General features: G+C 39.6%; 1 protein-coding gene across 2 annotated transcripts in view; it reads right to left on the bottom strand.

The window, feature by feature from the left end:
* The window catches only part of SPON1 (spondin 1), a 223804-nt gene that overhangs the window by 148517 nt on the left and 50719 nt on the right, over nucleotides 1-24568 (bottom strand). The gene's annotated exons all lie outside the window — the stretch shown is intronic.

A 24568-nucleotide genomic window follows, 5' to 3' on the forward strand; every position in this document is an offset into this window, starting at 1 on the left:
TTTAAAAAATCTTCTGGCTGCAAATATAACTTTAAACAAGTATTTTGACTCAAAATACAAATTTATATTATAAAAAAGACAGTATCTATAGTTTGACCAGATTTGCTTCAGTGAGCAGGAATCTACACACAATGCCTTACCCAGTCCTACTGCCACGTTCCCAAACATTTCTAGCTGACCCAACAAATCAATTTCTGGTTTTCCAAGACAAAAGAGAGGCACTGACACAGAGAAATGAATTTAAACTCTATTTAGCTGGTCAATACAGTGGTGGTTAATGAGTTTAGCTGGTCAATACGACGGTGGTTAATGAATTTTAAATCTAAAGCCATTAATATTCTTTGACTTTTTCAATGCTGCATAAAGTCTGAGTAAAGATAATGTATGCAGCTACTACTTTGCTAGATTTTAATTAATGTGAGATATTGGAAACCATGGGAGCTAGTATAAGCTTAAATTGGCACTGCTCTACTGGACTACTACTTCCAAGTAGTACAATCTAATTCTCTTAACTTGAGCATGAAGAAGGCCCTAATCTACAGTTCTGCCTTGATCATCAACAGTATTTATTGTCTGCCTTCTTCTGGCAACAGCAAAAAAGAGAAGTAAGTGTTCACATAGTTCTCAGAAAGGTTGTCTCAATTACTGAGGACCACATTAAGTGACCTTTTGCTCATGTATCACAGTAAAAAGTAAAAATAATTTTCACAGAAGCTTTGAATGTGTGATTTTATTTTATATAAAATGCTATTATATATTGCACTTTATAAGACTAAAGGGTAATTCACGCTGAAATGGCTGTTAGAAGGTCATCTCAAATTCTCAAGAAGGATATCTTTTCTAGAAAAACACAACCACTACAAATCACTGCATAAGTTACACTAGCTCTACGTTCTGTGGCTATTAAAAACTGCTGTTGCTCTAGCTTAACTGACATCCTAGCATAAAAACTTCAAAAATACATTCAATTCAGGTCAAGGAAGATTAAGCACTTACAGGTAAGCGTAAAGACTTCATGGCTGACCAGATATGACTGACCAGATAAAATTTACTCAATGAACCTTTCACATGTTGCTTTTTACAAATCTAGTGTAGCTCTTGTCTGAAACACACTTCTTCAAGGAATGTTTCTGGAGAAGGCCAACTAAAATCAATCTGTGTTCTCAGAGTTGCTATTTTCAGCTAACAAGCATTCAGTTCATATCCCTAGACATGATTCTTCCAGCAGTCATCACTGTAGACCCATCTGTGATGCATTTAAGTGTTAGGTAAATTCTTTTCTCCAGGCAAGTCAGTCTTGCTTTTTTGCACAACAATGAATGGAATCATAAGGAAAAATGAAACAAAACAAAAATAAAAGTAAAAAAATCCAACAGGGAAGAGCTATGAGCAACTATGAGTAGTTATTGCATGTAGAATTTCTGGTTACTGCAAAAACAGAACCCAAAATATTTGTCTAAATTCTAAATAATTGGAGCACTTCCATGCACATTTCCACTAGCAACAAATAAACACATAAATGCAGGCATATTTTGCATTTCTGTAGCCTACCAAACTGTTGAACCTTGCAAGTTACGAATTTTCTCAAGGAATACAGATGACCAAAAAGAAATAATTTAAAAGTTCTGTCTGTGTTTTAGAACACAGTCCTAGAAGAAGAGGCAGTGTTTGAACCTCAAGGCTACATCACAATTTCCTGCATCAGTTACCACCAAAGCAAGAATACTTATTGCATAAGTGTTTGGTGGAAAAGAAATGACCATAAAAGAATAAGGTCCTCCAAAAAAGAGTTCATTTGAAGAAAAATTAAACTGAAGCTTTCTTAATAAAGACTACTAATGTTGATAGAAAACAGTAAAGAACTCCCATATTAGTCAGAAAAACTCAAACACCAAATAATCTGAGATATTAAAATACATATTTTAAGATAATTTATAAATTTCAGATTCTAGTACTTCGGGAAAATACAAAAACATCTCAAATATATATTTTAAAAAGTTGTGTTTTTTTTCCATATCCATGGAGGTTTGATTTTCTATAATAAGTTCCAAGGTGCAATACAGGAATGGTTCACCACTTATATAACAGGATTCCAAATGACATAATATTTTAGGGTGGTGGATGATTATTATTGCAGTCTCACATAACACAGGGGAAAGCAATAGTATCCTGGCCAATGCTGGGGAAATAAAATAAAATAAAAAGATATGTAATCTCTGAAAATAATACAATCCTGATTTTAAGTCTGGAATCAAGTCAGACCACATAGGCAAGAAGGAAAAAACTGGCAGGAAAAAAGCATGCAGATTAAAATGTAGCATTTGCAAAATTATAGCCTGCTAAACTCTAGGTTATGTGTAACGGGAAGCCTCACATTTTCAAGAATGGACCAGCAAACTAACTGTATATTAAACAAAAATCCTAAAAACTAACATGAACACTTGGCCCAAGAATCTGAAGTCTCAAAGGGAGGATGTCTCTATGCAATGAATTCTTTTGAATCCATGAATTCAATGATATTAAGTCTTAACATTTTATTTATTGGCTTTTGTTTTTGGTTTGTTTTCTATTATAATTGTAATATTATTCAAATAATTTATTCCCTCGGGGAAACTAGTGTAAATCCTGAACAAGACTCATGGAGTTAACCTGGATTTGAATGAGCATCACAGAGAGTAGAATTTGGCTGAACTTTTATAAATCTACAAACATGGAAGTAAGGATATTAAAAGGGAAACTTTACCAGCCCCGCGTTCAATCTTGCATTCTTTGCCTACTCCAAACATTGCAGAGGTTGAGGAGTTTTGGGTGTTCCTGAAAAGCAGGACTGGATAAATGCTTGGTTGTTAAACAGATGAATGAGTGGTTTGCTTTTCTAAGAATTACAACATTTCATGCTGAGTGACAGACCTCACTATCTGACTTCTATAAGGCGTTTGTCAAATAAGCTAATTCAGGCTGTGATCCTTTCTGCTGTTAAAAGTACTTAAAAATGTACATCGGTGTTAAAATGTCGAAATACTTCCAAAAATAGTTACGTACACCACAAAGAAAGGAATTAATATTAAGTACAAAGCAGATGAAGTTACATAAATCCTCTACTGGCTTGTGTCCACTGTTTAAACCACTGGCAAGGACCTTCAGCACCATTCCTTGTTCTGTGGACACATCATCACTTTCCACCCACTGAAACATCTGTGCTCTAATGGAACAACCAAATTAAAAAAATAAAAATAAAAAAAAAGTTCTGAAGACAAGCATTTTTGTAGGCAGTTTTCTTCTTTGGAAGAGTTAATAAGGAGTCTGACCTCCAGAATGTTGCAATCTACTTGAGGAAACTTTCCCATTATGAAGAAAGCATTGGGTTTACATAACAGTAATAATATTTGGTCTTTTGGATTTCATTTAGAACTGCGCTTATTATATGGAAGGGAAAGGCAATGATATACAAAGTCTTAGCGTTATCTACCTTGAAGATACACTTTCCTTTGCAATCAATTTCTTTGAATAAGGGACACGGTATTTCCGTTGGAGTTTATACTTAGAAAAATCAAACGTCTAAGGGACGTTTTTAAGACGTGTCAGTAATTAGTCTTGCTGTAGTCTGCAATCCAAAGCTGTGTAGCATTAATGAGCACTGCTGGGCTCATTGAGAACTGCCTTCTTTAGCACTGCACCTGAAGACGTGGACTAGCCGCCTCGGAGCACTGGTGAACAGTATGCAAATCTGTCAAAGAAAGGCACAGCTAAAATGTGCATGTGCTTTATTACTATGTAACCTCTAGCACAGACTTTATATAGATATCCTACAATCTTGTTATTGGAAGTTAAATTGAATTCTGTAATCATTAACTGAGCAGAGATTTTATTCAAGCAAAGATTTAATGGGGTCAAGTAACGTGATGGTAAGTTCTGGGAAAGCAAGATTTATGCTGCTCCACCTGGCTGCCCGTGTGTCCAGCCACCTGCTTGTTTTTCATCGCAGGCACAAGGTAGTTGGAGTCTTTGGTGAAAAAAGGACCCTTCCACTTCTACAAAAGCATGATGCTAGATAGTCAGATCAAGCCTTCGATGCGGGAGAAGAAAAAATAAAGAGATAGATGTAGCTTCCAAGACATCAACTAACTAAATAGAGTGTGAGACACTATAGGCGAAAATATTTGAATTCCGTCCACTTGTCCTCTTCTTTCAACCAAAAATTTTGAATAGTGTGTTCATTGTGAAAAGACTATGTTGGATATCAACAGGAAAGACAAGCTACTGAGAGAATCCTGTCTGAGAATCTTATTAACTAACATGTCCCGAAATTATTCACTGTCAAGAACCTTGTTTATGTCATCCTGTATTGCAAATTGTTCTGAGGTCTAAACTAACCTAAAAGTTATATTACACCTACCATAGGGCAGGCCATAACGTCTATTTCAAGGTGCAATTCAAACAACAAGAGGAAGAAAACAGTTTGGTGTAACAAGAACCTGGCATACAACAAACATAAAGCACTGCAGTACCAACATCTACGCTAACCAGCCTTTGCTGCTGAGAAACTGCTTCTGGAAAGCTTAACAGCAATTTCTTCTTTACTTAACTCAATATAGAGGAAGAAAGAACACCTGTATCAGAGGCAGGTAACAACTTGACATCAATTAGCATTTGCAAAATGTTAAATTGTATACTTTTTGTTGGGTTTGAACGATTCTCAATTAACTCAATCAATGTAACACATTGAATTCCAGGGCTTGTGCTGAAGGCATTAGCAAGGAGACTGAAAATGGCCCGTCAAGAAAATGCCATGCCAGAAACTTGAGACGTATGAACGCTGATTGTTATGAATGGAGAAATTTCCATCTAAGCAGTCACAAAGAGTGGATTTAAGGTTCACAAAAGAAGAACCAGGTTTTATTTCCTATGAATTTTTATCCTTAGCTGTAGCATTAACATTTATATGAAAATGGTTGGGTGAACTGTTTTACGCTCCTTTATCAGACTACATTACTAGTATTTTTGACAGATAATACAGCTTTTTCCAGATAACATATTACTTTTATAATCTCTAGCAGAGAAACTCTATTAGGCATGGAAAGCCGTCATTATTCTCATAGCTGTAAATCTCATTTTGTTCCATCTATAGGTTTTTTCAAAAAGTAGCTATTTTGACTAAGAAAATTCCTCTCATTTCATGTATGAAAAACTCTTAGTAACCACAAAGATGCAGCAAGGGAAGAGCAAAATATTTTTGAACAGTATTACTTTGTGAAATCCCTTCAAAAATTCTAATTGCTTAATGCAGCCAACCCTATCCAACAATCCTCATCAGAAACGGGAAATTATTCTGAAGATTGAACTTGTTTTTCTCACCTTGGCACGTAAAGGTTTGAACAGCGCCAGTTGACTATTGCCCAAGGGAACGCCCTGGTGTAAGCAACAGAGCGCACAAATCAGCACAAGTAAACTGTGGAAGGGGACTTCTCGTGACGTTTTGTACAGAAGCTGCGAGTTGCTCCGTGCCTCGCGTGGCTTTCACACTTCACGCTCAGTCTACACAGCTCATTTTACAACATTTGAAACAACGTTACAATTTTGACCAAGATTAAAAATTTTTAGTTTTGAAGAATTTTTTGGCTCATCTCAACATATAATTTAGTGAAGACCTAAATCTAGAGTACATCTACTAAGGTCAGCGTCTGTACTGAACAATTCAGCACACTAACTTTTTTGTTTGTTTGGTTTTGTTTGTTTGTTTGTTTCCTGTTACATTCAGGTAGTAGCTAAAAAATTGAACTTGCTTTTCAATGAAATCAGCATTTGTTTATGGACTAAATACAGCTTGCCTTTGGAAGCATGAAATGAGCACACAAAGAAGGGTAGATTTTATGAATGCTTAGTCAAATGGCAATGAAGAAATACTACTTTTGTAATTCAGTTCTAAGGATTAAGACGTAGAACCATCCTACCGCAGCCCTGAGACAGAATAACAACCAGCAGGGATGACAGGGATGCCGAGCAAGGCTGTGCCGTGGCAATCCGTTGCTGGCAGAGGCCCCACAGGAATAGTCAGCATTAATCAGAGCAGTCTTCTAGCTGCAGCTCCCATCACTTGAACCAAGACCAACCCAAAACTGCATGATTACAGCGCTAACGTACCCGTTTCAGAAAAGACTAACCACAATAAATTCAATGAAGATAAATGAAGCATTTGCTGGATAATGCTTTCACAGAGGGATTCTTTCATATTCAGTGTTACTGTCAAACTATTTCCGTATGAATATTAGTCACTTGGCAAAAAATAACCACTGTTTCAATCTGGTAAGAAGTTTTGTCAGGGAAAAACAACTTTTGATATGTGGCGTCTCAACTGCTTTCACCTTGGGAGAAATGTTGTTTGCTGAAAGTGATGTTTTTATAAAAGTCAACCTCTCAAGCCATCAAGGATCTTTATAAAACAATCCTTAAGCAGTGTAAGCTTTAGGATTTTGCACATTTCTTTTGCAGTCACTACAGTTAGGACCGTTCATTTAAGCTTATAAAGTTCACATATTTCTTTGGAAAGAGGAAAAAAAAATAAAAAAGAATAATAAAAAAAAACTCTTGCTCTTTCCTGAGAATAGTTCCTGCCATTTTGTCTAGTCATATGTAATACAATTAGCCGCTTCATATATAAGAACCTATTTTAATCTGATTCTCTAGACACATAAAAGACATCTGGAAGTTGTGCAAAGAAAGAAAAGTTTTTCACAGCCTCATAAAATAAAGTGAGATAAAATATAGTAATGTGGATAAAGCACTCGATTGGAACTGACAAACATGAGTCTCTCTGCTGAGCAACCTCTCAGACCACTTCAGCGTACTCTGTTTCTCAACTGCGTAGTGGAGATACAGACACTGAGCTCCTTTTCCAAAACAGCATGTGCAATGCTCTTTAAAAACATATTTATTATTATCCTTAACAGCTTGTCATGCCTCAAATTGGCCTCAGACGTCATCAACAGAAGTTCTTCGGGAGGAGATTCAGTATGAGGTGTCAGATATTCAGCCTATGTTGTGCCATACCGATAGCTCAAATTAGATGGAAAAGTGCTTTAGAGAATCAACTAGGAATTCAAGGCAGGTGAATGCAGGGAAGCCAGCCGTTGGGATGGCCCCATGTACCACCGTTTTGTCTCACTGTGGTAAAAGGAACAGCCCACTTGAGCCAAAGATCTCCCAGCTTGTTGCACTGATGCCCACAGCACCCGGCAAGCAGAACAAAACCAAATCTGGCAGAGCTCCAGTTTCAGAATTACATCTTTTATAGCTGAGGGTGCTCTGACAGCATACTAAGGGACTGTAGCATAATTACTTTTTAAAATGAAATTTAAGTACTGCGAGGAATAAGGATCTTGTTTTGCAAAATATATTTGTATTTTCACTGTCATGCACACTGGTCTAAGAAAGAAAACCTTATTCACTTATTTATCTTGCAAAAGCTGAAAGACATTCTAGTTTAGCATGCTCTGGGACCAACATTTAAGACCCCACTTCTGATACGAAAGACGCAGACTCTCATATCCATCCTGAATCTAGCTGCTCACCAAAAGCGTGAACTTTGGCAAAAAGAGCAACCTTCAGCCACTCTCTTCTCTGATCCGTTCTACCTCACGTATGTTCTCGCTGAACCAAGGGGAAAAGCTGGCTCTACAGTCAGGCGATGAAAGCACTGATGTGTTTTCAAATCACTGCTCCATTTCAAAGACTTTCTCTCCAAGTTGCGAAGCCAGTCTCTTCACTAGGGCAGCAGGGAAGTATTTTACTCTTTTTACAAAGCAAAGAGGAAGAGACTGAGAAATCAACCCTGAAGCTGACTGTTCCTGCGGGTAGGGGCACTCCCTGGGGCCGCAAAACACCCTGGTGGAATCCGTGTTCTAGATGACTCAGAACCTTTGTCCCTCCACCCAGATTCGAAGTCTTCTGTCACTTCTGACAGACCTCTTCCTCTAACTGGAAACTATGTCTTGGATGAAAAAATATCCCCAGTAAAACAATTGGGAAAAATGATACGTTTCATTAAAAGGGTCAATATACCGGCATTTTCATTCTGGTGACACAAGACTGAAATGTTTCCCCCCGAAACTGAAAGTCCCCTCTAGCAATGGTTTGCCAGCCCAGGGTTGAGATCCACGTCACTTCGAACAGTGATAACTTAGAGCTCTTAAAAATGTTCAATTAAAAACAGGATCAAAATTCCTCCCACATTGGTTTCCAACCCCCACAAACAAACATCCTTATTTGCAAAGGCACAAGACAGACTGAGTTTTCCCCCCCCAGACTTGACCTTGTATGGTGTCTTGAACTAGGGCTCATCGATAGTCTTCTCACATCTCTGTCAGGAGATTACATTTAAGCCAGCGTGAGCACTTTGCCCACGTTACTGCTGCTTACATATATATGGTGTTGCTTCTGCCAGCACCAAAAATTCATAAGAAACTTTCCGTGAATAAAAGATTAATCTCTGGTTGACACAGTAGGCCACTCATGCATGGAGAAGCAAATACACATTTAAAAAAAAAAAAAAAAAAGAGAGAGAAAGAAAGAAAGAAAATAAAAAAAAAAAAAAACTAAGTATACATTACAAATGATAGGTTTCCCCTACATTTTCTAAATCCATTTGGCAAAGAATTCATTCAGATTCTTCCTGTCTGAGCATAAAACAAGGTTTTCTAAATGTACACTTAAAATAACTTCAGATCTTATGTTAAGCATGCATTGAAGGTCACTGATAAACCAGTGCTCAGTACCTTGCAGGACTGAATCCAGCTTAAATTAGAGCTATGTTTTATGGAGATGCTTGTGAAACGCTGAAGGACTATATGATTGCTGTGAGCACATTTTCCTGCTGTATTTGTAAATTTATCTCAAAATCAGCACTAGCATTTTTCTATATCCAACTGAGTATCTCGTCAGCAAATTCTTAGTAATTTGTTGAAACTATAGCAACCCGTTTGCACTAGTATTAGGATTTTCCCCTATTTCTGCAGCAACTGTCTTTACCTGCCTGAGCCCACACGTCTTTTCTTCTGTCAATACGCAAAATTCTTTGAACTCATATACCATTTATAAGTAGTTGAAAGGATGTGCCTTCACTGGAACTAATAGATGTTTTGTTAATAAGTACCTCTAATCACCATTCAAGTCCAGTCAACAATATGTTTAGGATTCAGCGGCCCAGAACTTCATTCACAAACAAAATAAGCTTTAAGCTCTCAAACTGATGAGAAATGCAAACAACTGAAAACCTGAAACTCTCTTGTTCGTAACAAGAGTGAGAAAACATGATCTAGTCCTAAATCCACCATTCATATCCTCACTTCGGGAAAGCTTAAGTTAAAACAGACAAGAAAATCTGAATTTCTTGTAGCAAGAAGCAAGCACACATGCTGGGTATCGTTACCTACTAATTCCTGCATTTAAGCAGTTTGGTAACGTTGGTATTCCGTGATGCTGCTGAGGGTGTAACTCTTCCCTTTGAAATGAATTACGTGAGGAATCTTTTGATAAGATTATCATTTATGTACCACTGCCACAACTGTATAATATCACTATCTTTAGCACAGTAATGAGCTGTACACAAGCAATGGGAGTGCCAGAGAAATATGTGCTGTGGACTCACACAGAAGACATGGTCGTTCCTTATCTCCTGCTCACACAGGCACTTCTCATTTACATTTCTGTGGCAAGAACTCCAGGTTCCCTGCCAATTTAATTTGCGACTATTACTCAGGAACTGGCCTTTCCTTCAGCACAACATCTCAGATAAGAACCCGGTTGCAAGACCAGCTGATCAAAGGAAAAGGAACGGTAAATTCACGGAGACGCATAAAACACCAGGTAAGGCAGAAATTACACAATGGCTGGTCAAACCACATACATAGCTCTTCTACTGAAGCCACCTCTCTGTCTCAGTTCTTCCTGCAGAGTGATGATAACAGCCTTCCTTCTTTCCCAGCCACTCTGTTTTGCATTTGTTGGAGCATTAATTGTCAGGCAAAGGAACCTTTCCTAACTATCACCAACTGCAATGTGTGCTTAAACCTAGATGGGGTTTCCTTTCCACTATAATCAGTAATAGCATTATAGAAGTGACACTTTTACAGAATCACAGAATCACAGAATAGTCTAGGTTGGAAGAGACCTCTAAGATCACCGAGTCCAACCTCTGACCTAACACTAACAAGTCCTCCACTAAACCATATCCCTAAGCTCTACATCTAAACGTCTTTTAAAGACCTCCAGGGATGGGGACTCCACCACTTCCCTGGGCAGCCCATTCCAGTGACTGACAACCTTTTCGGTAAAGAAGTTCTTCCTAATATCCAAACTAAACCTCCCCTGGCGCAACTTTAGCCCATTCCCCCTCGTCCTGTCACCAGGCACATGGGAGAATAGACCAACCCCCACCTCGCTACAGCCTCCCTTCAGGTACCCGTAGAGTGCAATAAGGTCACCCCTGAGCCTCCTCTTCTCCAGGCTAAACAGTCCCAGCTCCCTCAGCCGCTCCTCGTAAGCCTTGTTCTCCAGACCCCTCACCAGCTTCGTAGCCCTTCTCTGGACTCGCTCAAGCACCTCCATGTCCTTCTTGTAGCGAGGGGCCCAAAACTGAACGCAGTACTCGAGGTGCGGCCTCACCAGAGCCAAGTACAGGGGGACAATCACTTCCCTGGACGTGCTGGCCACGCTGTTTCTGATACAAGCCAGGATGCTGCTGGCCTTCTTGGCCACCTGAGCACACTGCTGGCTCATATTCAGCCGACTGTCAACCACTACTCCCAGGTCCTTCTCTGACAGGTGTGTGCTTTCCAACCACACATCTCCCAGCCTGTAGCTCTGTTTGGGGTTGTTGTGCCCCAGGTGCAGGACCCGGCACTTGGCCTTGTTGAACTTCATACCGTTGGCCTCGGCCCATCGGTGCAGCCTATCCAGATCCTCCTGCAGAGCCTTCCTACCCTCGAGCAGATCGACACATGCACCTAACTTGGTGCAAACTTGCTGAAAACTTGCTGAGGGCGCACTCGATCCCCTCATCCAGATCATCGATGAAGATGTTAAAGAGGACTGGTCCCAGTACCAAGCCCTGGGGGGACTCCAATAGAGACCGGCCTCCAACTGGATTTGACTCCATTCACCCTTTCCTACAATATGATACAATATTGGTGAGTAACGTACAAAGGCAAGGCCTCTTCTGCTGTTAGGTACTTTAGAACTGATGAAAGTCATTTGAAATACATAGTAAAGTGTGAGTCTTCGTGTTTTCCTGGATCAGCATTTCTCAGTTACTTACTCTGTTCAGGCATTTCATTTATCCTTCATTTTAGAAAGTATTACACCACTCAGCATTAAGAACACACTGCCAAGAATAGCTACCTCACTTGGAGCTCCTCGTTTAAGTTAAGAAGGGATTTAAGGATTACAGAAAATACATATTTTTAATAGCATTATTGTCCTGCTTGATGTTGGAGCTTTGAAGCATCAGCAGGTCTGGCACACATGGTCTTCATGAATTTCTCAGTGCCAAAATATACATCCCAACCTAGTTCAAGCATATTCCCCACAAATTCCCTCAGCCTTCAGATGGCTGTGTGCAGAACATTATCTACTTCAGAGAGAGTTAATCCACTGCTAAAACCGCATTTCGAGCAGAAATACTGTTGATCTGGAACTACAGGCTTTACACAGATAAATTTAAGAAGGCATTTACCTCCTTAAAAGAGCTCACAAACCTTTTGCACAGTTCTTTGCATCAGCTCAGGAATGCTGCTCACACAGAAGAGCTGCAGGAAGTCAGGCATGGTTGGTGACGGCAGTGACAACAGGTGGGAGCAATGACAAAGTCACCGGTTCTTTGTGCGTGTACGAGTGCATGTCCGCACACCAGGCACAGCCGAGAGCTAACAATCCAGGCTATGGCTCCTTTTCCTTTTGAAATGCCATCGAACTATCAGCGTACAGATTCTCTCCTTGCTTAAAAAGCATCACAGATCATACAGGCTATTCATGAACTATTTCCCCGTCTGCCTCTGTGCCCAGGTTTTCCTATAAAGCCTAATTTCTCATCACCTGGAGTCCCTTTCTGGTAAGTGAAACACGCTTGCTGAGAGTTTCAAGGAAACCAGAAAATTCTGCCTTCTCCCTTCTGGCAGGAGAGGACCTGCTTCAGAAAGGCACGCTGCAGCCAGGCACCAGCGAAGCCGTACCTTGGCGAGAAGGGGAGGCCTGTGGGCAGGCTTTAGGTTTCTTTTCAAGTAGTTGGAAGGCTCTCATTGAACTCTGCCTGCAGTCCACACGGGTTAAGTGCTGTGACCGAATGAAAACCTCCCAACGCCAAATATTAAAACGGAGTCTGTATAAAAGCATTGTTTTGACACTCTGCCTGAATGCTCTCTGACACAAAACGCTCAGAAAGGGAGCAAAACAATGGCAAAAGTATTATGAAAAAGAAAAGTAATTTAATGGATTTTTTTGGTTTTAAGTTCCGTATTCCCTTGGCTATAACAATATATTTCATCGTGGTATAAGGTGGCTGCTGGTGAGTTTTAAAATCTTCTCAAGGGAAATAAATATGTGGAAATGGATTCTGAAAAAAAAAAAAAAAAGAATAATACAGAATCTTAGGGAAGATAGAGTAAAATCCTTCATAGCTTTGTAAATTGAAATATTGAAAAAAAAGAACTGCAACAACAGAAACTGAACTGTATCAAATTGTACTTGTGCACAGAGTAACACTGTAAGAACTGGCAACCCTTTACATTTAACAAATTAATAATATTGGGGTTTCTTGCTTTTATATTAATTGCAGGCAGGCTAAAATGATGAAAATGAAGTTTGTTCAACACACCTCTTACTCACTAAACCTGGCATGACAATCAGAAGTATGCCTCAGTAAAAAGGCTTCGTCCTAAACGGAGGGCTGAAGAAGTTCAGCATATTTAGTAGATTAGAGGAAAAAAGCAGCATTGTCTTATGCAGGTGTTACTGTGTATAATGTTAAAATGCTACAAAACACTCGCACAATGTAAACAGCTCCAACACTGGAGTTGCATTAGGATGTAAGAGTACTTCCCCACTCACACATCTGCACAGTCCTGTGGTACACGGATGCCATTCTGCATCACAAAATGTGTTGAATAACAGGTTTGCTTAGTTGTACTTCTGTATTAGTGCATGGACCATGAATCTGGTCAAATATTTAGTGCACACCATTTTTAAAGGAAATTACTAAATACAGTGATTTTGACTGATCTGCTTCTGAAAAGAGTTTTGTGCATTGTCAGCGCATTTCCAAGAAAAATGGTGCAGGGGATGGCAAATTCCCAAAGAATGGCATCGCAGCAGGACCGAGGCGAGGCGAGCATGTCTGCAACCAGGTCCGGTGCAGAGGGTGCCGGGCAGAGCCCAGCCACTGGCACTCTGTGCCACGGCCACGGCCCACGGCTGGCAGCTGGGCCCTGCTCCAAGGCACAAGGGACAGGAGGGGCCCAAGGGAGAAGGTGGGCCACCGGCTGCTCGCATCTCTTGCCGTGACACTGCTGCGCTGACTGTAAAATAAAGATCCAGGATTTATGGCACTGTCATGTAAGAGCTAAAGCTGCAGGCGGAATTCAGAGCAACGCTATATATACAAACGTTAGATTAAGTCTGCGCCTCCTAATGTCTCGGCACGTTTGGTTTTGAAATATAAGCTTTCTCTGTGTGTGTCAACTTCATGGCTGTAAATAGACTTTCCAATTAAAAATGTGCACTCCCATCATACCATACATGCAAATGACAGAGCACAACAGCTTCAGAAAAAGAAATATCTGTCTCAAAGGAATTTAATTCTCTTGAATATGTATATCAGAACTGTGAAGCTGTTTCATTTGAAATTTCATTAGGGCAAATAGAAATTCAGCGTATGCAGTTGCAGACTGAGGGGGAGGTAAGAACATTTCCTTTGGGAAGAAAAAAAAAACAAACAAAACCACAGATTTTGTGACATCCATTAAGAAACTAGAAGATTCATTTCCAAATCAGTTTGAGGCATAAGCAAGGAAAACTTAAAACTGCAGATCTCTAGCAACAACAATCTTCTCAGCTATATTCCATCATCGTGAAACAGGCAAATGCGTATGGCATCAAGGGTACGAAGAATGGAATAAGTTATAATGTGGGATTAAATGAACAAAAACTGTATTTACTTTGGTTCTATTTCCAGTGTTTTCCTTCATGCTCTTAGCAAAATCAGGTGAAATACAATAGATTTCTAAAAAGATATTCCATTGTTCCAAAGACATGCTTTAAAATAAGCTAAGCTTCTAGTTGACTTGGTGGCTTTTCACTGAAATTTAGGCTTTGGAACTCCCTTGACTACTAACAGCAGGAAGTAGGAAAATATTAGTCCACAGAGTTTCCAGTTTCATAACATAGTTTTGTCAAAATACATTTTTCTTCTGAAAATATGCTGTGTTAGTCAATATCATGTAAAACATTTGTGTAATTTTAAATGCATTCATAACAATCTATTCTGAAATTACATGTTTTGATTTTTCATCACCTCAGGTAGTTTTGCTTCAATATTTTATGATCTCTTCTAAATAATGCAATGCAAGGAATAGTACGCTTCATTTTTATCTACATGTAAAGTGCTGACAACCTTTTGATTGGAAATTTCCAAGTCATTTAATTGTTGTATTAGTTAGCACAACAGTGTATTTTGACGGAGGAAATTTCTCATTTCAACCAGCTCCATTCCTCTGTGCTATTCAAAGACCCCTCTGTATAGTCATTTTTGCTACGAGCCTGAGATGTGGGAAATAAATAATCCTTCTGCGTTGTTTGGGTCTGCTTTTCATACAGTAATGACAGAAGAAAACAACGAATAACTGCAAGCCAACCAAAATTGCCTATACTTTCTGCTGATGATCTGAACTAATATACACTTGAGATATAATTGCTCATGTGCTACACCTGGTCTGACACTCAGTCCCAGTATACACACCTTCTGGTCATCTATGGGGTGATATTAGAGATGATTCTGAAAAATCTCAGGATCTTATTCTTTGCATTCAGCTCTCCCCCGCTACTCTGGTCATTGAAATATGAAGAGACAGCAACATTCATGATGCAAAAGAAGGCAGCAGCAGGTGTTATGCCATAAAGCACTCATTTGTCTTTTGGCAAACAATCAATTTCCAGTGGAATAAAAGAGATGACCCCCCCCTCCTACTGTGCTTCTAAAAGCCATCTGAAAAGATCAACAAAACTGTGGTCCCAAACGGCTGAACTTCACCTCTGCATGCTCTTAGTCATACTTTTCAAAGATGTAAACATTCAGCTAATTTCATGGAACTGAGCACAGAATAATAATAATGTCTACACACGACGTTTAAACAGCAGCATACGGTGTCTGGAAATGGACAGGCACAGTTCTAGGAGAATCACGGTGCTTTTGTGCTCACCTCGTGCACGACACGCGCTATCCATCACCATAGAGCAGTGCTTAGTGGCAGGCAAAATTCATACTAGTCTCATCATATGCAATGCACACAGCAACAAGCGTGTGTAACAAGGCTACAGACAGTGATTTTGTGTTGTTTGTGGGATGCGGTTCCTTTACGTTTCCTTGTCTTTGTTTATTACACTTCATCTGCTCAAGGTTGGAAACACTGCCTGACGGAAAGCTTCTTTTGGTCACAGGACTTTGAACAGGTTCGGGAGGGTGTCCCACAAGCAAGAAATATAATGGAAAATTAAGTGCAGCACTGCTGAGTCCAGACAATACTGCCTTCTCTAAAAAGTGATGAAGTGTTGGTATGCAGGGATATAAACAGCTGACCCTTCCTCCTAGGTTAAGTGAGAACCTGAAGCAGATAGCTGTGAAAGTTTTGTACGTTTGTTGGTTTTGAATCTGTTCTTTTTAATCTGAGCACAGGATGTACCCAGAATCAACAGAAGTGACACAAACAGTCTAACCTACCTATGCAAGCATTTGCAGAGCACAAGCAGCATGGAAGCACTAGCAATAACACAGATTTTCACTACAGAAACTAAATATGTCCCAAGTGCTTTCTAGCTCTTGAAAAGTCTCTTTCGTTTCTAAGGCTGAATTTTGGTGATATAAGAAATCTGTCTCAGTGTTTAAGACCAACCATACCAGCATGGTAGTTTCAACGTTGTTTTGAATTATTCTCAGTAACTTCCTTTTACATCTTTATACACACTGATCATACGAAGTTTGTAAAAGTGCTTCAGAAAACAATCCTCTGAAGCATGCCACTGTAAAAAAAAAAAAAAAAAAAAAAAACAAAAAACACCTTTAAAAACAAGATATAAAAAACTGCTGTCTCAAAAGGAGGGAAAACAACTTCTGATGGCCACATATGAAGTAAAAATTAATTTTCAGGAGATACGGACACTTTAAAAATGATGGCTTATCTCCAGAATATGAACCGTGTAATTAAAGAAGTATGAAAATGAAAGGTCAGGAATCATGTTTAAGATAATCATGTTAATCATGTTTAAGATCTCCTTAGATAAGGAGATCATTACTTCTGGGATTGTTTTATTTTTTGAAATACACAGTACTTCTATACAGAGCTCAGTAGGCAGTATACCATCCACTTTACTAATGCAGAATACATACTAATGCTACTGCTTCAGATTCTGTACTGGCAACAAGGAAGAACTGAAGTGCAGCATGGATCCAAACCCATTTATTGGTTTAAATGATCAAGCCTAGCAAGCCTAGCATGCCAGGAGTATTTGGAGGGTTTTTTTTGTTGTTTTGTTTTGGTCATATTGTAGTAAAACTTCCTTATCTTTCAGATTACATACCAGCACAACGGCTGCCATTACCAGATTTTAGGTACCCCACCAAACAGACAGTATTATACTGTGTTCTTCTTTTAAAATCCCCATGTTATATTTTACACTCATGGCAGAAATGTTGCACGTTTCACACACATTAGTTATTTTATGCATGGACAGTATTTACACGCAAGAAGAAAGAAGACTATTTAAACATCCTTGATTCAAGGGGCAAACGCTGTACGTAAGGCGCAGAACTCCTGAAGTTTAATCACAGCTAAAGTGTGATTTGTGATCTTGATTAAGTTGCTTGACAGTTTATTTTTCTGTAAACTGGTTTTGGTAACTCCACGTTCTATAAACATTTTTATGGAATGTAATTTACACAAAAACTTCAAGATCTTCAGCAGAAAGGCAATACCAAAGCACATTTGAAAGCTATATTACATCCATAAAGGTCCACACAAATCTGGTAGCACTGACAACATGAAATTTTTAGGACCAGATTCAGTAAATTTAATCAGAATAAAAACATAGTAATGATTTCTCTAAATTCATAAACGGTTTCATCAACAGTCAAGCACCTTAACAGCAGTGACTTCAGCATTTTACCCTGGCTTTGTATGTTTTCCATATTTTTATCCTTGCACTGGTCCTTCCCACATCTACATCATTCTGGCTTATTTGCCTCAAGCATAAACAGTTTTTTGTACCTGATGCGCATGGATGTAAAAATATGAACAGAACTGTTGGTGCTCCAGAAACAGCTTTCACAATGCTTATATCAGGTTTGTTATTCTCCAAAAAAATGTCAAATCTCTTTCATATTGGCAACAAGAGGCGAATGGGGTTAGAAACCTAAGAACATGTGGCGATGTGCAATGTTCTTTCTGTGGAAGCTGGCAGTTGCATAACATCTGCACCACATACAGAGCTGGCTGTTTGTTATCTTGGTTTCATACATTTTGCAACTAGTGCAATCAGATGAGCTGATAAGTGAGCATAAAATGAGCTAAAAGAAAAAACCAGGTAGATACACACACAATTTTGAGGAGATAGTTTATAGGTATTTTTCATCCTTCACAAAAGTCCTACACAACCTCTAAGAAAAATGTTCCAAATTGCTGTTTGGAACACACAAGATTTGAAAGTGAGGCTATTACATAATCCCACTGTCTAAATATATCATAACCAAATTCTAATTCATGTTTGTACTTTGGATAACCTTTGAGGATGAGAAAACTAGGTTACTGAAGGAATCTCATAGGAAGCCAAGAAATTTTGTATAGCCCAAAAAAAAAATACGCTGGTCCTATGCGTACAACAAACAAACATTTATGATTCAAAAACCTTTTACGATTATCTTAATAATACTAGGATTTCTCACACTGTGTGGGCAGACTTTCTTAACAGGTAGGATAAGCGTGTGGGGTAATTTACTAACTTCAGATTCTGGCTCTATTCCTACATCTAGGGTTCCCATATATCATGTACAGAGAGGCCAAAGCAAAAGGACTACCTATAAGAGGCAATCTGCTGCCTTAGCAACCGTTCAAAATACCTCCCTGAAGCTTCCTGAAAGCATTCTTCTATTAATAATATAAAATAGGTAGCTAATTTTCATAAGAAAGTGATCTATTGCTCTAAACAGGTCACAGTATAAAGTATTTATCCAATTTCAGTATTTGTTCGCTACTTTATGTACCCTCTCTCCCCCTCTGTTTTCTCCTCTTTAAATTACCAGTAGGTTAGCTAAAATAGGTTTGAGACAAACAGGCTTAAACCAAGCCACATCAGGTATTATTAAGCCTGCTGTACAAGCAAGTCAGCTTTACTCATGCAACGGGGGGGGGGGGCCCGCGGGAAGATTAAATAAGTTCCAAGAGAACAAACAAAACCCTGATGTGTGCCTGACAAATCATGAACAAACACTGGCAATGCCCTAAGGAACCTGTACTATGCTAGTGACTGTGGCGAGATATATATATATATAATCTTTAAAGTTATAGAACAGTAAGTACTAAAACTGCTTCTTATGTACCCATTCTTTTAAATGTTTCTTTTGAAAAGAAATGCGGGTCTAAAAGAGCTATGCCCACCCACAAGGACAAAAAAAAGAGGCAAGAGCAACCACAGTGCCTCAATTCACACAGATGAGAATAACTGGAGCCCAGTTCAATCTGTGAAGTAAACAGAAGCAGGATGAAGGCTTTTCAATTTATACCTACAGCCTACAAATTAGTAAGCAGTCTGCTAGGATGAGCTTGCCAGAGATTGCATAATAATCCTACCCACAGTGACAATGCAGGGAATGGGGAACAAAATGGTAGCTCTATACCAGCAGGGAATTTCCCTTTCTAATTAGTGAGCGCTATGAAAAGTGTCCTCAAGAGCCAAACTGGCTTTTATGAAACCAGATCAGGAATTTCTTGCTACTCTTGATTTATTTCCATATGAAAATTATTTTTAATGCTGTTTTAATAATCAAAAGTAACTACACAGACAAAATACAAAATATTGTCCAGCAAATATTTATTTGGCAAAAAATAAATAAATAAATAAAAATGTGTACAGCAAGTCCAGTGGGTTACCAGCAATAATGGCTTCCTGAAATGTCTGGCCCCTGTAGGTATTCACTTGTCTACACAAACTGAAATCAAAAGTACCTAGGTCAGAAAACTCTGCTTGTGCTGTACCTGTAGTGTACATTCACATCCTGCCCCTTACGGAGCAGTCAGAAAAGACAAGTGGAACGTGCCATTTTCAGTTTCAGTAACTGCAAATGGGGAGGGTTGGGGGTAGCTGAAGATAAAGAGTGAGAAAATAAAATGCTACCCAGTTATGGGGAACGTAATTACTTACAAGTAACTCTTCTGTCCCCTTTCAGTGACTGCTGGTAGGTATATTTACGTTGGGGGTGACTCCCAGCAACAGCTCCCTCCAGAAGCACAACTATTTGGGGGAGAAGCCAGGAATCACTTTGGGCGCAGCTATAATGGCAAGCGGCGCATCATTTCTAGACATATCCTTGATTTTGCAGTGGTTGCTTAGTAAGTCAAGGTCCTGCACATCTCTCCTCTATGTAGCTGTCCTGAAGCTAGAAACCACCCAACTCAGAACTGGTCTCAGTAGTGAAACCGTACCTAAAAATGCCTCTTCCCTGATCTTTCTCTTGTACAGCCATAAAAAAAAAAAAAAAACAAAGAAAAAACCTAAGAGGTTGAAGGGAGGAGAAGCCAGTTCTGCCAACACAGAAGAACTCTCCCTATTTTTAAGAAATGGCTCAAAACTAAAGGAGCAAGTCAAGGACCAGGGGAGGCAGAGATCACCTTATCTCCTGCCTAGAAAAAAAGCCAGATCTCCTAGCTTTGTCTGCTGAGTAAGATGAGAGTCTTGCATGGGATCAGGGCAATTCTGTCAGAGAGCAATTTAGCACATGGGAAGTCAGCAATAAAAGCATGACTCTTAGAGCAGTGATGACAGCAGGAAGGTAATCCACGCAGAACGAGATGCAGGGGGCACACAGGGATCAGTGCAAGTGGGAAATAGAAAGGGCACTGGAGAACAGACAGGACTGAACAAATGTCACCAGCGGGATGGCTCACAGGGCAGTGCCTCAGGAAACCTTTCCAAAATTATAGTTAGGTCCTAGATGAACACTGAGAACCTCTATTACAGGACTTAACATTAATAGAAAGAACTATCTTTTAGGTGATCATCAGCAGAGCTTAAGGGGATGACAAACAACTGGAGGGAAAACAGAATGTGGGGTGACAGACCAAGATAAATCCTGATGAGAGAACTCGGTCCATTTGTCCAAAGAGGCTCTTCTTTATCAGTATTTTCAATTAGGGATATCCTTAAAATCCCAGACTTTACATACCAGGGAGGAACAAGGCTACATTACACTGAAGCAATCCAGCACTATGCTGGAAAGAGACAAACTCCTGGAGTCCTGCAAGAGTAGATCTGGGAGAAAAAACAATGTTTTTTGGTCTTGGACCCCAAATAGTCTCAATCTGGTCAGGGAAAGGAGATGTCTTAAAGCTACATTCTGGCCTTATCTTAAAGCTTTTAAGGAAAAGAAACAAAAGAAAACCAAGTATCTTAATCATAAATATGTCTGCAAAATCTCTAGTAAAGACTGTCATTGAAGCAAAACATCTGATGTGTTTAAAATGAAAAGGTAGATTTTTCAGTTTTACATGTCTTTGCCTATTCTGAGGTCATCATTGTGGATTTCCATTCATGACTGCCTGAAGTGAAAAGACTAAAAGCAATTATAAATGTGTATTAGGGTAAAGTACTGAAAAGCAAACATGTTGAATGCACCAGAATAAAAGTATGTTAATTTCCCTGAACAAATCTTGCATCACCATCACTGTAAGACAAAACAGCAATATTGTTCATCATTACCTGGTTTTTATGTCCTGTGGTACACGGAGAGGAATTCAGGACAGTCTGCATACACCACTCTGATGTAGAGTAAATACACCGATCAGATGACTAATGGTCCTGGGGTGTTAGGTCATGAGAAAGAACTATCACAGCAGAGAGAATAATCAATTACAACTATTCAGGACAGCAATGGAAGTTGAAACAGTATCCCTTTGCAAACACAAGATTTTCCTACCGTCATCAGAAAGGGAACAGTTGCAAAGGAGCATGACTGTCAGGGTAGACCGCAATCTAGGTCTAAGGGCACACAAGCAGTGTGGAATAATGAAAGCTAAATACATGGTCGCTGTGGTAATGCAAAATTGCCTTCTGAATTCAGAAAGCAATCTCAAGACAAATGGCATAGCAAACAGTAGATTCCGTCTGGTAGCAATGAATTCAGCTATGAGTTGTGATGAGAGCTGGCTTGCCTCGTGACTAGGAAGCCCGGAGAACAGAAGATCTCTAATATGGTCTGAAGCATAGCTAAAAGATTTTCTCTGTAACAGCCATTCATGAATCAGTGAGACAGACAAATTCCTAAATTTATAAGAGCTATTTCCAATCCTAAACCACCAGAAACTCTCTGACGGCACTCAAGACCGTTAATTAACGGAAGCAAACAAAGCACCATTTAAATTTAACTGGGAGACCTCCTACTGGTGCAGGTGTTCCTTCCTCAAAACTCTAGAGGACTGAAGGCAGGATTTTCTTAAAAGAGTGGAAAAGTCCATATAGCCTGGAGAAACTGTCAAGCTGAGCCTCAGTCTCTACCATCACCTCCACGCTCCACCACTCCTACCTTCTCCACCCAAAACACTTGAAGGGAAAAGAAAGCACAAGATGAGAGAAGGCTTTGGGGTACTTCTATAATGTTGTACTTCTGCAGTCCACTCGTTGTAGTCTGGCAGTACTCATCTGGAGAGAAGCGTCAAAATGAGCACGTTTCCCCAGAACATCCGTTCCTTTTAAAAGCCCTGTATCATTCTGTGGGAAGCATGACTGTCCAGATCCATAACTTATCATAACTGGGATTACAGGCAGTAATAGCCGAAGAAGTCCAGATCACTAGGGAATAGCTGATAAAAGCTCTGTAACCTGATGCAAAGTGAAAGTGCAAAAAACAGACACTTGCTCTAAGGTCTTCTTGATTGGAACTGACACACTGAAGGTTTTCTGATGCTGCAGAACGGCAAATAACTAGAAAAGAGGTAAGTCATGGAGCATTAAAGAAAAATAATAAGAGCTAAGGAGATAACAGTGGTGATCTAGCTCAGCAGAGCCACAAAGAATCAAAATAACTGTGGAGAGCCTTAGATGAAGCTGGTAAATAATGAGGAGACAAAAAGGGAAATCTAGGAAGGAAAGCCTGATGGCAACATTAGCAGTAAAGAAAAAGACGCTGAACAGAAGTTTCAATGAAACCAGAGCCCAAACACACAGAGTTATAGTCTGTTTATCCTCTGCTAACTGCAAAGCATCTGGCTGTTGCCACTGGATTAAATGTCTTTGCTAAAATTTCTGTCTGTCTTTCTTCAGATGGTGACTCATCTATCTGATGCTGGAGTAACAATGCATTAGGTAGGTTACCTGGGCTGGAGGAAAAGAATATTTAAAACACGTTCCTTTAGAGTCACTGAGATGGATGTGTCCTCTTCTGCACTGCCTGAGGGGGAAGAACATACAGCTTCTACTTATGGACAGAAGAGAGTTAGTGGGATCTGCACACCCAGAACTGGACTTTGGCTCTGAAATAAATAGTTGCAAATACAAAACCGGCGGTGGGTCTGGAAGCGGGATCTGTGCAGAGGACTCCTGTAAAGCACTAAAGGGTCCCAAGAAGCCAAGAAGGGGACTCCCAGCACTGATGCATGTGACAAGCAGTCTGGAGTCTCCAAGGCTGAAAAGGACAGTGCTCCCAGGGTCATTTCCTCTCTTCACATCCTCCCACATGGGCGGGAGTTGATTTGTTAAGCACCAGTGCCAAATTCCAGGAAACAATTATCTAACGAGTCTCTGCAGGAGCCTCCTAGGACCAGAAAGTCTTGCTAATCCAAGGAAGAGAAAAATCTAGTAGATACTCTTTTTCATGGGAGATTGAAGTAGGCAGCTCTAATACCTTACCATGACATAGTCTGGCACTGCAGAGGTAAACAGAATACACTGGCAGACTGCAAGGCAGGGTCAAAGTTACACTTGAGATAACCTGACTCTGAGAAGCCTTGGATCCTGAAGTTTTAGCTGGTGTATCTCAAGAGGCATGTTTTCTGTTTTGCTGTTTATTTTTTGTTCCCCTCTCCCCGCCCCAGGGGAGCAGGTAGCTGTGGGTTTTTTTGAAAGCGCAACTTGAAATATCAACTAATAAAATATTTGTAAATAAATAATTACTATCACAGAGCTGTTCTTCTGCAAGTTCCTGATGCTCATCACTCTTCTTTTATATGATAATTCTTTTATCGTCTGAAGCAAGACACAATGATTTTTAACCAAAACCTTGCCAGTAAGTGGTTCAGGTTACAGTTCTTCCAGTGTACCAGTGATTTTTATATGTAATCTCATTCAAAGCGTTCATTCACATTTTCTAATCACTAGAACTTGCTGTGGCAGATACTCAAGGATTAAATATAAGCTTAAAAAAAAGTATCATGATAGGAGAGTCAGGGAGCTCTAGAAAATGTGTGAAAGTTTCCACCAAGGACAACCAATTCCATCCTACACAAAACAGGAGCTAAGGCTTATTTTACATTTATTTATTTATTTATTGTCTAGAATAATGTGCACAATGATTCTTGTGCAGTAACTGCAAGGAAAGATTGGATTTTAGCAGAAATTCAGGAATACTGTGGCAAATTGAAGACCGGGAGACATAAATATAACATTTCATTTTTCAAAATTCATCTCTCCCTTCTCAGGCTCCAAATCAAATACCTGGCCCATTCTGATTCTTTCATCTTTAACATATTCCTGTAATAGCATTGGATCATGAATATAATGACTGCGTACAGCTGTTTCACATTGATTTATCTTCTGCTGATGGCAGAACTGCTGATCAAAACTTCAGGAAGAGAATTTTCATTTACAGGCTTAGATGCAACTGCACCCCCAACCCCCACCCTTTTGACGGAGGTGTTACAGCATCTGTCTCTCTTTGAAGCCAAAGTTCTTTTCTTTCTGATAAACGTAAACTAGTTATACACGTGGTGGCCACATAATGACTAGGTTTAAAGGCACAAGGAAATAGTGTCCATCCTTTTCTTACCCCCCCAACCTCACCACCTCACCTGCCACTCCAGGATTACACATCCCAGTGTCTGAACCC

The sequence above is a fragment of the Oxyura jamaicensis genome, chromosome 5 (genome assembly GCF_011077185.1).
Source record: "Oxyura jamaicensis isolate SHBP4307 breed ruddy duck chromosome 5, BPBGC_Ojam_1.0, whole genome shotgun sequence".
NCBI lineage: Eukaryota > Metazoa > Chordata > Aves > Anseriformes > Anatidae > Oxyura > Oxyura jamaicensis.